The 16,522-nt window shown below is 44.0% G+C and overlaps 1 protein-coding gene across 3 annotated transcripts in view; it reads left to right on the top strand.

The window, feature by feature from the left end:
• The window catches only part of ANXA9 (annexin A9), a 155,132-nt gene that overhangs the window by 73,198 nt on the left and 65,412 nt on the right, over positions 1 to 16,522 (top strand). The window lies entirely within an intron of this gene.

A 16,522-nucleotide genomic window follows, 5' to 3' on the forward strand; every position in this document is an offset into this window, starting at 1 on the left:
GGAGAACATGCATACAATCCCACATGTGAGATTACAAAAGAAGTGTGGCACGGAGGTAAACTAAGACCTCTATTAACAAAATCACACTCAGTAGAAACTAATTCAGAACTACAAACTGAAATATTAGCTTTGAAAATGGCGCTAGATAATGCGGATCGCGAATTCCCGACGCTTATAGTGTCAGATTCATATTTCTGCGTCAAAGCATATAACAAGGATTTGCAGACCTGGATTCAGAACGATTACAAAGATGACACGGATGCACCAATAAAGCAGAGACTGCTCTGGGAACAGGTAGCTCTTTTGAAAAAAGAACTACCAAAGACTCACGTGACACACTCACTGAGTCACCAGCGTGATGGCGTTCACGTTGTAGGGAATTCATTGGCTGAAACAGCCGCAGCGGCAGCCAGTAAACCGGCTCCCGTAGATCGAAAAAAGCGTACATTAAAATACATTGACGGCGAAACATTGCTGGCAGTAAAAACGTCATCAAAAGGCGACTGCTCGGCGTTACCGATCAACTATCCACTCAATTACACATACATCATAGATGCAAACTCCATTCCTTTTGCTCGAATCCCTGGAGTGGGGGATAGAGTGATTCCAAACATGGACAGGAGAAACTTGTTAATCGCAGACGCACACATGGGCGAGGGTCTCAGACACCTTAAATTAAAGGATTCTCTGGAAGAATTACAATCACGGTACTGGTGGCCAGGCATGAGCCTGCACTACACCATGTTTGTAAAAAACTGCCCAAACTGCAACAGAGATCGCAGTGGGGAGAGAAGCAGTTTAATACCTCGTCGTATCAAGGCAGATAACATCACCACTAAAAAGAATGGCTTGCGATTAACATATACAGGCTAGTTCCCACTTATAATGTAGATCCACAACACTCGGCTGACGTCCGGACTGTTATACAAGATTTGCGAGTCTAAATGGCATATACGCTAAGAGCATGCTACGTTCGACCAATTTTTTTTTCCTTTTCTCAGGCAATCCAGCCTGGGGGGGGAAAGAATGGCCAAATGAGCACAGCCCAGCGGGAATCTTCTCACTTCCTTCCTGAGGGTATGGGATGGTGTAAAGAAAAAACCAAGACAGAAAGCAATCTATAATAGAAAGGATATTAGGTTCGGGAGCTGGGTGGGTCAAACATCTAATAAGTGTCCAACGTAGTCTTAATAACTTGCCAAGAAATTCTCTGAAGGGATTCAGTCCGTACGAATTATTATTCGGAACTAGGATGTTGATCTCTGACCTTGATAGTCAGACTTCAGTGGTAACAGAAAAAAGCTTTGATGTCAAAGACCGTTTGGCTATTTTGCAGGACTTAAACAAAACAAGAAAAGACCTGAGCAACATACAGTTGAAAGAACAGCCAACGACCACTGAAGAATCACCACCTGTCCCAGCAAGACCTGTCTGGATTCCAAAAGTCGGGGATCTAGTCAGGGAGAAGATCGCGGTAAAGAAGGAATTTGGGCCTTCTTACAGAAAAGCAGTTCCTGTATTGTCTGTCAACGGGACAAGATCAGTTGTACTACCGCCACTTGCTGGAAAAAAGGAGAACCGAGTTGTATCCATCGACCTGGTAAAACCACAACATGTGGCCGATAACAAACAGTAGGCCAAGTGGACTCCCAATAAGTAGCAGAACACCAAGGTTTGCTACCAGTACAGAGGTCCTATCAAAGAGGCTCATCACATTCGAAACGCCTACGGAAGAACAACAAGGACTATGCAACAATGCAATAGAACTTAGACCTCTGAAAACCCAAATAAAGACATTTAGCAGAGACACACCAATCTATACAGAAGTACCAAGTGAAAATGCGAGAAACAAAAATCCTGAACCAATTGGAACAATTGACAGAACTGCATCCGGTTACTTCATCAACTTCGATGATTCCTCTGACGGCTTCAGCGAACAAAAGACACAGCCATCATCAAAATCCTTTAAAGACAAAGCTAAGGAACTTTTGAAACAACTGAAAGAAACATATCTAGTTTCTCCATGGATTGAATTTTGGGTGGGTTTTGGTGCATTTATCCTCATACTTTGGCTCATCATGGTATTTACCTTGGGACGCTTCATTGAGGGAAAATATGCTAAAATGGACACAGCAAGTCAGAACATCAACTTGGTCCTCAAACCACACACATCTTCACACGTCGAGAAAAGAGAACTTTCTTCAGAACTTTCTTCAGCCAACTTCACAGCAATTCCAATACCTGGTGGGGTAGCCTGGGACAACACTGACTATGAAATTTATGGTCCGGTCGAGATCCTGAAATATCCACACCAAATCAAGATCTCCTTGAGTGACTTTGCAAAACCAAACTCATTTGCTGATGATTGGGACTTTGAAAGTATAAACAATATGATGTCTGACTTAGTAATGTCTGCTAAATTTACAAAACATGATTATTTGCAGGGTTCTACAAATTATGACAGCATGTACTGCTATAACCATTATGGTAACCATTTCTTGCATAAATCTGCACAACCTAGAAATGTTTTAAATTTTAATCAATGGGAACATTGTGCTACACCTCCAAAAGGGAGCTCTAGAACCATGTATGGCAAATATTCATATTTTTCAGGTTTTAACATAACTAATGCTGAAACATTTTATTACAAATTGTCAAACAAGACAGGGATGAAAACCATGATAACCAACACAAAATTGATATATTCAGATTCTTTCTTTGAAAAAATGAATACTTTTGGATTTGATTATTGGGACAAACATGTTGATTTGAAAAGTGTTTGGGGCACAAAAGAATGGCAAGTACAGGGTTTAGAAGCTTTGTTTAGAGCCTGCATGATCAACAAACCACCTGTCTTGGCTTAGCCAAAATCAAAGATTTAAATAACCTGTCTATTCCAAAGCCAACAATGTTTAGCAATAACTCTGAAACAGATGAAGAAATAGACATAAACCATATACTTAACCAAAACAGAACACATCCTGATTGGAAACAATGGTTGATCTGGCCCACAGATACAAATAACTGTCAAGATAGATTCCTGAATAAAACAAAGGGTTTCAAAATGACCAGGCCAGACCCTAGATATCCCCAAAGACATCACCCAGGGATAATAACAACCTACAGTGTGGGCAAATTATGCCTTCAATGGCTACAAACTTCCACACTGCCTGAAATTAAGCAACACCTAACTTTACTTACTGATGGTGCTGACTTGCGTGATTTCATAATGGGACCACGCAAACAGCGTCAAAAGCGTTTCATAGCAGCCTCTGTATATGCAGCATACAATGAGGCCTGGAAGGTTACTCAAATTGAGACAGCAGAGAGAATACGGGAAATTGACCGTATTAATTTGGAAAAATCACTTTCTGTAGTGGACAATGGGTTAATGACTCTGTCCTCCAGAATTTTTTCATTGGACAGCATTGTGTCTTCAGCAATCGATATATTATCGCAAGACTTACTGTTATTACAACATGGTCAGTCACAATTGCGTTCTATTGTACAGCTTGGCTGGACGTTACAAAATCTGCGTTCAGGCTATGTGCCTTGGCGTTTAATCAACACAACGTCACTATTCCAAATCTTTAACCTTACTGATAGACAAATCGGTATGGCTCAGAAGGGTGCTGATTATACAATCTTGAGCATTGAAAAACTAGAAAGATTACCGTTGACAATGTCAGAACGACCTGTCAGTGAATGGATAATCCACGGAATCATAAATATTCCAATCTCAACCTTCAGGTTTCAATACTGCCAAAAATATATACAGGCTGGCATGTACGAGAAATTGGGAAAGGGGTACCTTAAAACAACATGGAACCTGCCCTATTCACATGCATGTGTCAGTAACAAAGGACAGAAAGTGTTTCTTAGTGGCAACAATTGTGCTATGTCACTAAGCGGCACGCTTCTGTGTAACGGTATTAGTTTGCACGGAGCCTGTGAAGGGAATTCATACAACCTTTCATGTCACCAGCAAGGCGCACCTGCAACTGAAATAGAACCATTCTTTCAAAGACTCTATAATGGGAGTTACATTCTTATTGTAGACCGCAGATGCTGTAGTCTTATGCCCGGGACTCCTTATCTCGTCACTACGACGGCGAAGGTCAAGTGCTGTGGACGTTCTTTGTTTCCCAGCTCCTTTCCAGACAGGGAGGCAAGGGCATGGCCCAGTTTGAAAATTACTTCTATTCGAATAGACACTTTAAGCAGAATGAAAACAGTGCTTCTTCAGACGCCTACAAGGCTCACGTCATCTAAAGAAACGTATGATCTACAAGTCGCAAGGACGACTGCAGAGATACATACATTATTATCAACTAATTCCCCCGTACATTTCGCGGAAATCCTGAGCGAAATCTTAAATATTTCTGATACCACTGGGGTCTCAAAGGTATTTAAGACAGTATTTTCGATGGCATTAACACCATTCAAAGCCATACTGGGTATTTTTCCAGACTTCGTCCATTCGATTTTTGGCGGACTTCCCCTGATCCTAGGACTAATTGCAGGAATCCTATTCCTAGTCCTTATTTTTCGTTATGGCAACCCATGTCACAGATCAAACTCTCGCGACAATGGAAGATACGATCCTAGCCATTGGATACCGGGACCGGATATCAAAAATCCTGGGACTATCCCGGCTTAGAGACCTAAACATGACTTGGTTTCTATCATTTCGACCAATGTGGCAAAGGTGTGTTTTACCTGTACTAAGGTGTCTGCTATGCGGAGAAGAATGCGTGTTAGACACCTGTCTGACGCTACAATCGGATGCGCCGGTGGATGCAGATACACTGTTGGTTCCTACCAAGGTTCACGCACTGTGCTGCCCTCAAAGGCTGCCAATTCTGATGACGGCATTCCTGGAATCTTCACCACTGCGATTGAAGAGTAGTGAAGTTCAAGATGAAAGCAGCATCGAACAGGTACGACCTTCTGTCAGCAATGCAAATCAGAATGTCAATGGAGACAATCATGCGCATGAATGCATGGTTACCCCTATTTCCGACTTAGAGGAACTTTCCCATGAAGCTGTTGACAGTTTTTTCGAAAGCCTGAATGATATGATGTTCTCTCCGGAACAGAAATAGAGACTTTTGAGTAAACTCGCACACGGCGTTCCCTGAATTCGGCCTTCAACTTTAAAAATAAAGTCACATGAACAATTACAATCCAGTTCACGGACAGCAACTTTTTTCAGCAAGCCCCTAAAATATTTTTCTATATATTTTTTCCCGGGACACTGATTTTCTGCTTAAAGTAAGAGACTATTCCTAGAGAACTAAGATTTCTATTTTAGATACTTTATAGACTTTATAGACTTTAGCTGCCCGCTGGTATGTTCGCAATAGATTTTATGTGATGAAATGGTTTCGACTTTTTTTCTGTATAGCCATATTAAGAGCCATTTCATGTGTATTTCTCATATACCAACAATCAATAATGCATAACAATGTGTGTTCACTTTTGCATCTAATTCATAGCTTAAGTGCATACAATATATATGACTGCAATTTTTCAGTATATTTGAAAATTTCGAAATGCATTTATGTATTTTGGGGTGGTAAGGTATACACTATACTCTATAGTATGTTGTACTATGTTATACTATGCATAGATTAGTAGATATGACCATAGTTAGCGTGGAGTGGGTGTCGTGTATTTCTATAGGTTCTGATTCGATCCCCCTATTCCTGACCCTATTCTGGTTAAACTTACTAGCTAGTTAACTAACAGTCAGCCCATGAGGCAAGAAATCCCCCATGATGCAGATACCGTTATCTGACGCAGTCACACTACGGCACAGGAACGTGTTATCTGATTAGGTCATAACGCTTGAGATCTAATTAGACAAGCGACATTCCTCCAGCCCCTGATAAGGCATACGACGTTCTCATAACAAATCAAACCTATGACAACCTGGATAATCCGTGCGGCCATTGTTTTGATTTCACAGAGAACTTTAGTAAAGAATGTGCTAACGAGCAAGTCGTATGACATCTTTATTGACGTACCTATGTCCATCCTTACGTCAATCTCGGCACCTTTAAGGTATAAATATTGCCGACCTTGCCCTATGCAAACACACGCGTGGTGACAAGACGGAGCAGCCATACTTGCCGAAGCCGAGAGCAGAAGCAGACCCCGCAGGCAGCAGCCCCGCCTTCCTGACGCGCTGAGAGACGCGCTGCTATCTCAAGCCGAGAGACCCAGCACCGGCGCTTCTGGGCAGCCCTCGCAGGCAGCCTGGAATATCGAGAGCAGAGAAAGAGATACCATTCCTCATTCATCCTAAATTCCAGGTACAGAACTGAATAACCCCTCCTAGAGAATTCTTTAGTTATTCACTTGGCAAAAACAAACTTAAACTAAACTGTAACTTTCTATTCCCGCCCACGCATTAGACTTAGGTCAGGTACACGGGGTAGGCGTATTTAGAAACACCAGTTGAGTACGTTTAGTCAAATGTATATGTGTATGTAAATATATTTTAATCATTTTAAACATCATATGGCTCAGAAACCATATCAATGTTTTTACAGTATTATTTTATACTATTGCTTCTAATGTATGCACTTTACTTAACTATAAGTATTGCAATAATATCGATCCATTTCTCTTGTACGAGAAAAGAGACTGATCAATAAATAACATCTTTTATTGAACACGCCCGTCTCTTCCTTTTCTCTACATTCTGATGAGACTAAGAATGCACGTACTGACTGAGTAAAATAATTGCCTTGTGCTCACACGACTCTCGAGATTGACTCTTGATTAGGGGAGAGCAAAGTTGTCATGTTCTATGGTTGTCAGAAACTAAATCCCTTCTTGTCTAATCAGGGGAGTTAATCCTTCCTTGAACATTCGAGAAAGTTTCTAGCGAACTCTGAGCTTAGCTGGCAAACCCAAAAATTAAGTCTAGTATCGACAGTAGTAGACCTAGTTAACGTCTGGCCTAGGCCTTTACTGCTGTAGGCACTATTCCAATGCGCAGAGCCTATTGGGAAAATAGGAGCTACACTACAAGCAAGTTCAAACTTTATTAGTATCCCATGCCCCAGAAAAAAAGATTAAGGACACAAACATTAAAATCTTCTATTCCCACGTATTTTTGAGTAAATTCTGAAAACGCGTAGCAATTATTTATGTAGTGGAAAAGGACGTTTGGGAATGTTCCCTAATGTTTCGTTTTCAGGCTGATACAATAACATATTTATTATGGTTCCCACTAGTCTTCCAGAGCAATCTAGAATGATGTGTATTTCCCTGTAATGACACCTCAAGACACGCCACGCTACATTTTTAGGTCTCGCCTGTCGATGCGCATGCGCATCGAGCAAGGCGAGAGTATTGGCACTTATCCGCTCTTTATCCACACTGCAAGGAATCGTGGCGATTCCTTGCAGTGCACGAGAAATTTAAGCTCAATGCGCATGCGCATTGAGCTTAAATGCGCGTGCACATGCCCCCAGCCGCCTGCCTTGCCTACTCTCTCTCACAGCCTCCCCCAGCTCCGCCCCCTCACTACTTGATTGCACGGCCGCTAGGCCGTGCCTCCCCTACTCTCCTCCCCCCTCCTCCTCTCCTCCCCTGCCTGCCTGCCGCTAGCCTTGCCTACTCTCTCTCACAGCCTCCCCCAGCTCCGCCCCCTCACTACTTGATTGCACGGCCGCTAGGCCGTGCCTCCCCTACTCTCCTCCCCCCTCCTCCTCCTACTCTCCTCCCCTGCCTGCCTGCCGTGTCGCACCTCTCCCCTCTCCGCCCCCTCCCCTGCCCGCCGTGTTACGGTGAAAGGCTTGTTTAGTTAAAAGGCTGTGGATTCTGCAGGTAAAGGTCGTCGGCAGACCGCCTGAATGGCGTGCACTTACTTAATGTCAGTTGACGGGAAGCATCGGGTTTTTCCTAAAATGGGGCGCCACCTCTATAGTCTATTTGAAGATCACCGTTTGTGCTGCGGGGGTAAAAGGGATTTGGTATTAACGGGACATGTTTTCTACGTTAGTGTTAACTGTTTTGAGCAGTTCGTTCTAATATCATGCACTTACGTTATTTGTGTCACAAACATACTGAGCGCCGAGCTTTCGGTCGGTGGGGCGCCGCCTTTTTCGATCTGTTCCGAAGTTGCCGCTTATGCTACAGAGTCAAGGGGAATACTTGTTAGAAGGGGCATATTTTACAATTTGGAATGCTCTACCGATTGTTTCAGAGCGGGCGCTTACGGCATTTACCTGCAGTGTTCGATATTGGTGCTTCCGTCTGCCGAAAATCCACTCGTGTGAGTGAATCTTGCGGTCACATGATTGTTTAAAGACTGGACATGTGATCTAGCGCTTCTGGGACGTGTAGTCCAGAACATTAGTTATTCTTTGGGGGATTTTTCTTCTTTTGTCAGTGGTCAGTTTTACATTGGACCTGTCTACTGATTATAGCATTCTCCATATTCATTCAGACCTGTGCTCACGCAGTCGTATTTTAAAATCAGATATGCTTCTCTCTTTAGTAGTAGTGTTTCAACATTTCCTCCTCGAGGTGGAGCATTTATCTTTGATATCACTGTCCATTTTAGATCTCTTTCCGAGTGACCTTGGTCTATGCAGTGTTGGACAATTGGTGCATTTAACACCTTTTGTTTTATCCGGGATCGATGTTGGGCCAATCTTTGTGCGATTTGTTGTGTAGTTTTGCCGATGTAAAGTTTATCACAAGGGCAAATAATTGCATAAACAACAGTTTGCTTTTGTAATTAGTAAACTCAGTATGAGTCCATCTGATGGCATTGTGTTCAAACAAGGAGCCTTCAATGGTGCTGACGCACGATATGCAGGTTCCACATTTGTGGTGGCCAGTCACTGGATTTAACTTCCATAGTGTGCGTAAGTCACTCTTGGTTTGAGGGATACCCAAATCTGCTCTGATTATTTGCTGTCCTATGTTTTTATTTTTTCTCAATGCAAACATCGGTTTTGGAAACGGAATGTTCAAATTAGACAATAAATGCCAGTTTTTCAAAATTATTGATTTGAATTTATTGGTGAGTGGACCATATGTGGTAACACACACCAATTGTTCTAGTAGCTTTTTTTCTTTTTTTACTACTAACGCTTCCCTGGGCGTGAACCACGCGCGTTTTAGCATTTTTTTGGGGTATCCTCTTTTGGAGAGTTGATCACATAGCATTTCTGCATGTGTTAAGTAGTCCTCCTTTCTCGAACAGTTGCGCCTGATTCGTAGCAACTGGCTGTATGGTAGGTTCTCCTTCAGACTTTGTGGGTGAAAGCTCCGGTAGTGGAGGATGATGTTTTTGTCTGTTTTTTTACGATGTAAAGTTATTGCTAACTTACCATTCTGGTGAAACACTTCTACGTCTAGAAATGTTAAGCGTATATTGCTGCTAGCCATACTGAATTTTATGTCCGGGTGTCTATTGTTATTGTTGTTGTCTATTAGGACCCCTGGCACCCTTGCTCTCCGCTGAGGTCCCTATGGGGACCATTGCCCACCAGTAACAACCACGAGGGACAGGATGGGGACTGAAGCAGGCACGTGGAAAAGAGTGTGATACACATTAAAAACTCACATTTTGTCTCAGCTGGTTTGAGTCTCGACTGAAGAACAGTGGATTTGGAGGGAGACACAATTGAAATTAATTAACAGGACTATGTTATGGCGGGTGGGGAAGGATTTCACGGTGGCAGGGGCAGCACATGGAATGATATGCGATATTATGTGCACATCCCTCACGTCAGCACATAGGTAGAGTTCAGCTCACTGACACGATATGCACATGATAGGTAGACTTTGATCCTTCAAACGCCTTCATCTGGCCTGCATAAAGTCAGTCCATGGCAAGACGGGGATAATAGGGAAGGGGGGCTATTAGAGTGTGAATTTGATAATTCTGTGTGCTCTGAAACAGCAGGACTAGCCAGTTGAATTTACAAAGCCAGTAGATATGGGATTGGCTACCATCCTTGTGGCTTTGCCAATGCTTTTTTGTCGAGTTGGCAGACTCAGCTGAGAGGCCAACAACTGAATGGGTGCGTGCGAAGAGTCAGGTAGCCTGTACTTCTGCCACTACACCAATTCAAATTTTAAATTTTTTGGGGGATGCAACGCATTGTCATATACAATGCCAAAAACTCAAACTTTAATGCTGCGAGACCTATTGCATTGTAAATGCTTGTTATTTTTTGTGTGAGAGTTTTTATCAAAAATCAAAAATCTACAAAACTCCTTAATTCCTCTTATTAAATCTAAAAATTTGATGCTCTTCTCGCAAGCGTTTATTTTTTTTTTAACAGCTTCGTGATGAAGAAACTTACTTGTATGTAGGCTCTTTCTTACATGCTGAGGTACACTCCAGAAGTACAATGCTCCTTGAGTAGGATGTTTGCATGTGATGTTTTTACTCTTTACAATTGTTAGACTATTTATTGTTGTTAAATCGGCATATTTATGTATTTATTGCAAACTTTTAACTTTTTTGGTTGCTTCACAGCCGAATAAAGGTTCCTCTGATATGATCTGACTTCTGTCTTTGAATGCACAGTAAATGTGACAAGATAAGAACAAGATTTAAATGCCTGTTAACAGAGAGCGAAAGAGTTTGTGGAAGAATACAGTAAACCAGGTTTGGGCAAGGGGAGGGAGGAACTTGAGCTGGGCAGCCTAAAACAAATAAAGCTAGCAAATAGAAAGCCACAAAATGTGAGTTACAAACCACAAAGCCAATGGTAAGCAACCAGCAGAATGCATTCCAAGGTAAACTTTCTGAATGTCCCCAAGATGTCTTTAGCAAATCAGACAGATGCGCTGTCTGGTAGGCAGCGACCTAAAAAGTACCTGCACACAATCACACTGATTCACCCAGTCTTTGGACTGATGCGCAGATGTGTCGCCGTGAGTCGGGTAAGATGATAAGTCTACCATGAGCAAGTCCTACAACCTGTGGCTCTTATTGGCCCTCATTACTTTCTTCTTTTTGTCTCTGGCATCCCTCAACTCTAATCTTACTGCTCCACATCTCTGCCCAACCTAAAATGTTTCTGCCCTTGGCTCTGGCAGCATACCATGTTTAACTTCTTCCCACAGTTCCTACTGCTTGGCAGCCCAAATTGCTTATTGTCTTTGGCATCGCTAAGCTGCCACCCCCCATTTCTTACAGTATATGGTTGACTGCATTGCTCTTACCGCCTGTTTGCTGGCCAGTCACTACAATCACACGCCACATTCTTGCAAACCACATTGTAGGTATATATTTGTATGTGGAGGTGGGGCAGGGGCCATGGCAGGTTTCAAGTAAACAAGGAATAGAGGTTGATGTATGCGTAGGAGGGGGGTGGATGACAGTTGGTGCTTACACAAGAACCGCAAAAACAAGCTCCGCCGGCTCCTTTATGTGTGGGTGAATACAATGGACATAGTCAGGTTATGGTATGTGGAGGATGAGGTGCAGGCAGTTCCCTGCTGAATGGTCTCCGTTCGTTCTCCACCTTACAGACCAAAGATCACATGAATTTCTCATGCTGACACCTTACACATGACGCTGTAGGGTGATAGCACGAAAAATGCGATGGACCACATACCGGTGCGAGCCAAACGGACCTACGGCTAAATCTGGAAGGCCTATCAGTGGGTGCAGTCAGACATGTAAGAGATGAATGTATGACGTTACTACGACATACTTAACTACGCAGTAGGTTACAACGCGGACGTTACATCGTCCGCATTGTTACCACTGATGGCTTTACATCGCAAGTTGTTTCTACGACTTGCACTGGATGGCGCGCTGGATTTAGGAATAGTAGAAATTACTATTGTGTTGGATTTAAAATCCAACACATTTCTTGGTGTTGGGCGCCATCTAGCGCAAGTCATAGAAACGACTTGCAATGTAATGCCATGCGTGGTAACAACGCGGACGATGTAACATCCGCGTTGTTACCTACCCGCGTTGTATTGACAGCGTTATAAACGCTGTTTCCCGTCTCTTATAGCATTTCTATAGCGCTGACTACCCATATGTGGGGTGCTGAAGCACTTACTTGCATTGATAGCGACTTGTACCATATAGGGTGAGTGGTTGGAAGGATGTTCTCTTTGTTTTGATCTCATATGGGAAGGGTTTTCATGTTGTGCTCGATGACCACCGAGGTGTGGTTATCCAGTTCTGGGACGCAGAGCCTTGTGGTGGGATGGTTAGGGCGTGTGAGAGAGACACTCGAATTATAATAAGGACTGAACTTTATAGGCAGCTACACAGCACTAGCCTGGCCATCGGGGCATCAGCATGGTCATTGTGTGTATGCCAAATAAAAGGGGTATTTGGAGAAAGCCCAGTAGTCCATATGGCAACATTTGCCCTGCAGAGTTGGTGTCAAATCAGTAAAAAGATACTAAAACAGCAGGAACTGGAATTTGTGCCATGAGCAGTGCACATGCCATTTTCCTTTTAAAGGCAAGGGTACTGCCCACGCCTTAAAGAAATACATACCATGAAGGAGCAACCAGGAGCATTCAAGGCTGGCAACCTCGGCAAACGCTATACAATCTTTAAAAGTCCTAGATGCCACCTACTTCTGCTAGGCCAAAGGAAGTCAAAATGTTTAACAGGGCTTAATGCCCCAAGCTCACCTAGGCTCCCAAAGGCACATACGATGGTGAGGCAAACCTGTTGGAAGGCTGCAGAGTTGACGGAACAAGAGGGGATCGACGTAACTCATGGTACCCGTCTATTCTCACCCCTCAAGGCAACTTTCGTTACTAGTGGTGAATGACATTTCACAAGCTTTGGTAAAGCCAATAGCTCTGGCATTGGTTGCTTACTTTTGGATTTTGTCAATGTTTGTATCGTTATGAAGTTGTAGACGAGGGATACTTTTTGTGTAACTCTCACCTCTAACAGGAGGCATTTGATTTGAGCCAGAAGTAGCCAATAGGTGCCATTTCCTGTCCTAGACAACTCCTAATTTAACTAGTCTGAATGCAACAAACAATGTTTCTTCAGAACCAAAAGGTAAAATAATTTGAGCCTTGCATATCAAACCAGGGCTGGACCGGCCTTTTATTCCATTGGGCATTTCCCCAGTGGGCTGGAGCCCTGTTTTGAAAGCACTTGGGTGCTCCTGGTGTATCTGTCACGTTCCCCGGCTCCCAGAGGTTAATTGCAGCTGGCAATGGAAGGCTTCAAGAGTGAGAGAAAGAGAAGAAGGATGGGACCGGAATCAAGCATCCAAGGACCAGTTTCTGGCTATCAGCCTTCATCAGCCTGAATAGCTTGACTCCAGTGGTGTGGAGAGCCTGGGACTCACGTCTGAGCATACCCAGCCCACTCGGTGAAAATTGCAAAAAACACAGTTGATGGACAGAATGTAGAACAATGTCATACATTCACCCCAGTACAAGGATCTGGGCCTAAATCCATCGTTTTTTTTACACTCCACACCACCCTGGGTTAGACACTGGCTATATGCAAATCAGCTCTGACCCTGTGCCTCATGGGAACAGTCCGGTCCGAACTACCAAGCCATGTCTTTCCCAGACCGGAATCAAGCATCCAAGGACCGGTTTCTGGCTATCAGCCTTCATCAGCCTGGATAGCTTGACTCCACCATATGGTGGCACTGTTTGTCTATGTTATGTTAGGTTTTTTTTTGTATAGCGCGTGACTCACCCAGGGCATCTCAGCGCTTGACCTAAGGGATAACGTAAGGCGGATCAAGATGGTGTTTGCTCGAGAAAAAGGACCTAATTAGACCAAAAAGGTTTTTCGTTGTTTCCTGAAGGCCATAAGAGATGTAGATTTACGCAAAGTCTCAGGAAGTGAATTCCAATATTTGGGAGCCACATAGGAGAAAGCTCTACCACCTGTGCGATTTAAGCGGATGCGCGGGACCTTCAGGAAAGCTCGTGAATTGGATCTTAAATTGCATTCAGACCGGTGCTTGGATAGTTTGTTCTGCAAATAGCGGGGGCCCTCCCCTTTAAGAGCTTTAAAAGAGAGGCAGCAGATTTTGAACAGTGATCTCTTTTTCACTGGAAGCCAGTGCAGTTCTCTAAGAAGGGGAAGAGAAGGGGTTCCAGGGGGTTGGTTTAAAACCATTCTTGCTGACGTATTTTGAATCACTTGAAGTTTGGTTAGAGTTGTCTCCCCCAGTTTAGCCAACAACGCGTTCCCATAGTCAAGCCGACTCACCACCATTGCCTGAACTACTGTTCTGAGGTGTTTCAGTGGTAAATAGGGAAGTATTTTTCGGAGGAGGCGAAGGCTGTAGTAACATGACCCAGAGATATTCTTGATATTGTCTTCCATCGTGAGTTTATGGTCCAGTTGAATTCCCAGACTTTTTACTGAGAGGGAGCTTCACCCAGCTCTGATGGCCACCAGCCAGGTGAACAGAATTGAGCGGCTTTGCCTAGAAGCATAAGCTCTGTTTTCCCCGGGTTGAGCTGAAGGCAATGCTCACTCATCTACTCCGAGATAGCCAACATTCCACCCGAGAAACGTAAATTCTCGTCGGTGGAGTTGGTGCCGACGGGAAAAAGCAGTTGAGTATCATCGACGTAAGAAACTATCTCAAAGCCAAATGGTTGCACAATTTTCGCTATGCGGGCCATATATATATTAAAGAGCATGGGGCTCAGACATGAGCCCTGAGGCACACCCTTATCCAGCAGGAATTTTTGAGATGCAAAGGGGCCAAGGATAGTGGTTTGGCATCTATCCGTTAGAAAATTCCGTAGCACCTGCAAAGCCTCCCCCCGATACCGCATTCCTGTAGTCTCTCCGCCAACAGTTGGTGGGATATAGTATTAAAAGCGGCGGAGAGATCTAACAGGATCAATATCATGGATCCTCCGGCATCAAGGGTTAGTCTAAGAGTATCAGTTACAGCCAGGATGGCTGTTTCTGTACTGAAGCCGGGGCGAAAACCTGACTGTGAGGGGTCAAGAAGGTTGTTACATTCTAGGTACTGGCTAAGCTGTTTATTTACAACCGATTCTAGCATTTTTCCCAGCAGGGATAACAGAGATATCGGTCTGTAATTACCGAGAACCAGAGGGTTGGCAGATGGTTTCTTTTATATGGGGCGCACAAATGCTTCTTTCCAAGTGGGTGGGATGCGACCGGTCAGAATCGAAGAATTGAAGATTTTTTGTATTACTGGAGCACAGGTTGGAGACGGAAGAGCCATAGTGCTAGGGGGGTAAAGATCAGATGGGGAACCAGATTTTGCTGCCAGGTAGAGGACACCAGTTTAAAAATTAAATACACATCTTAAAAAAAAACGCGTCCAGGCAATTTTTACTGTTTTGGGTTGTCTGGATTTGTCCAAAGTGTCACAGTTATAGGAGTGTGGTGTTTAGTAGGGAGCTTTTAGTGGCATTGATTACGGGTCCAGTTGGCGGTGCAAGTGGCAGTAGCTTCCTGAACAATACCTCGGGCCCTGGCAAACAGAACTCGTTCATCAGTGTAACGGCCAGAGCTGCCGACTTTGGAGCCCTGGAATCGGGTTCAAGTCTCTGCGTTGGCACAATCAACAGCCTGTGATTCTGGGCAAATCATGTAATCTCCCCACGTCTACCACAAACGAATGTGTCCTTGTGTAATGTAACTGGTGCTCATGTAAAGCGCTCCAATACCTTCGGGCGAGTTTGCGCTGTATAAAACCTTAAAAAAAAAAAATTGTCTCAGAAATAACTAAAGGACCCATCTTTGCAGACCAACACGTGTGATTCTTAGGGTCCTGGGTAACCCCTTGGAAGTGTTGTGCATTGTAGTGCACCTCGGGAGACTTGCTTAAGTGCAATGTGCATTTCCTTTGGAGGCGGTAGTGCAAGGCTGAACACTTTCCAAGTGCATGTACAATCTCCTATACAAACCTGTTGTGGGTAGCCTATATCTGCATAAAAAGCAAGAATGCAAACATAAAGCAGAATAAAAGCCCCCAAAATGCCAGCTGCAGTGGTGGGAGATGTACAGACTTTCAATCCTTCATCTGAAGGACATAGCGCTTGACACTGTACAGCGCCCTCTGCCTTTTGTCTAGGTTTGCGCTGTAGAAATACCACATACATACCCTTCCAAGCACTTTGGAGTATCAGTTTTGCAAGCTGGCTCGTTGGCCTCAGAAAGGCCTGTAGAGCCGAGGAAGGCATGTCGCAAGCAGGCCTTTGAAAGACTTGGAGGTGAACCAGGGCATTCAGTCATATCTCGAGCCTTTAACCCCTTCCATGCTGATGACGGGCCCCGGCCGTCATGAACCTGCACACTCATTAAAAGCGCCGCACGGGCGCAGAATCGCGGCCGCGCCCAAGGGGTTAAAGGCTGATGGGGCTGGGGAGGTCAAATCGGTTACATGTACGTTGAAAGGGGGAAGGATACCCAATGTCAGTCGCTTGTGCGGTGCCTGTGTTGGGTACCTGTTGTTGTTATGTTATGCAAATTTATAGAGCGCTCCATCACCTGGGAGGGTGTCCTGGCGCTGAGCAGGTGTGAGTCTAGCCA

The sequence above is a fragment of the Lissotriton helveticus genome, chromosome 12, assembly GCF_964261635.1.
Source record: "Lissotriton helveticus chromosome 12, aLisHel1.1, whole genome shotgun sequence".
Lineage (NCBI taxonomy): Eukaryota > Metazoa > Chordata > Amphibia > Caudata > Salamandridae > Lissotriton > Lissotriton helveticus.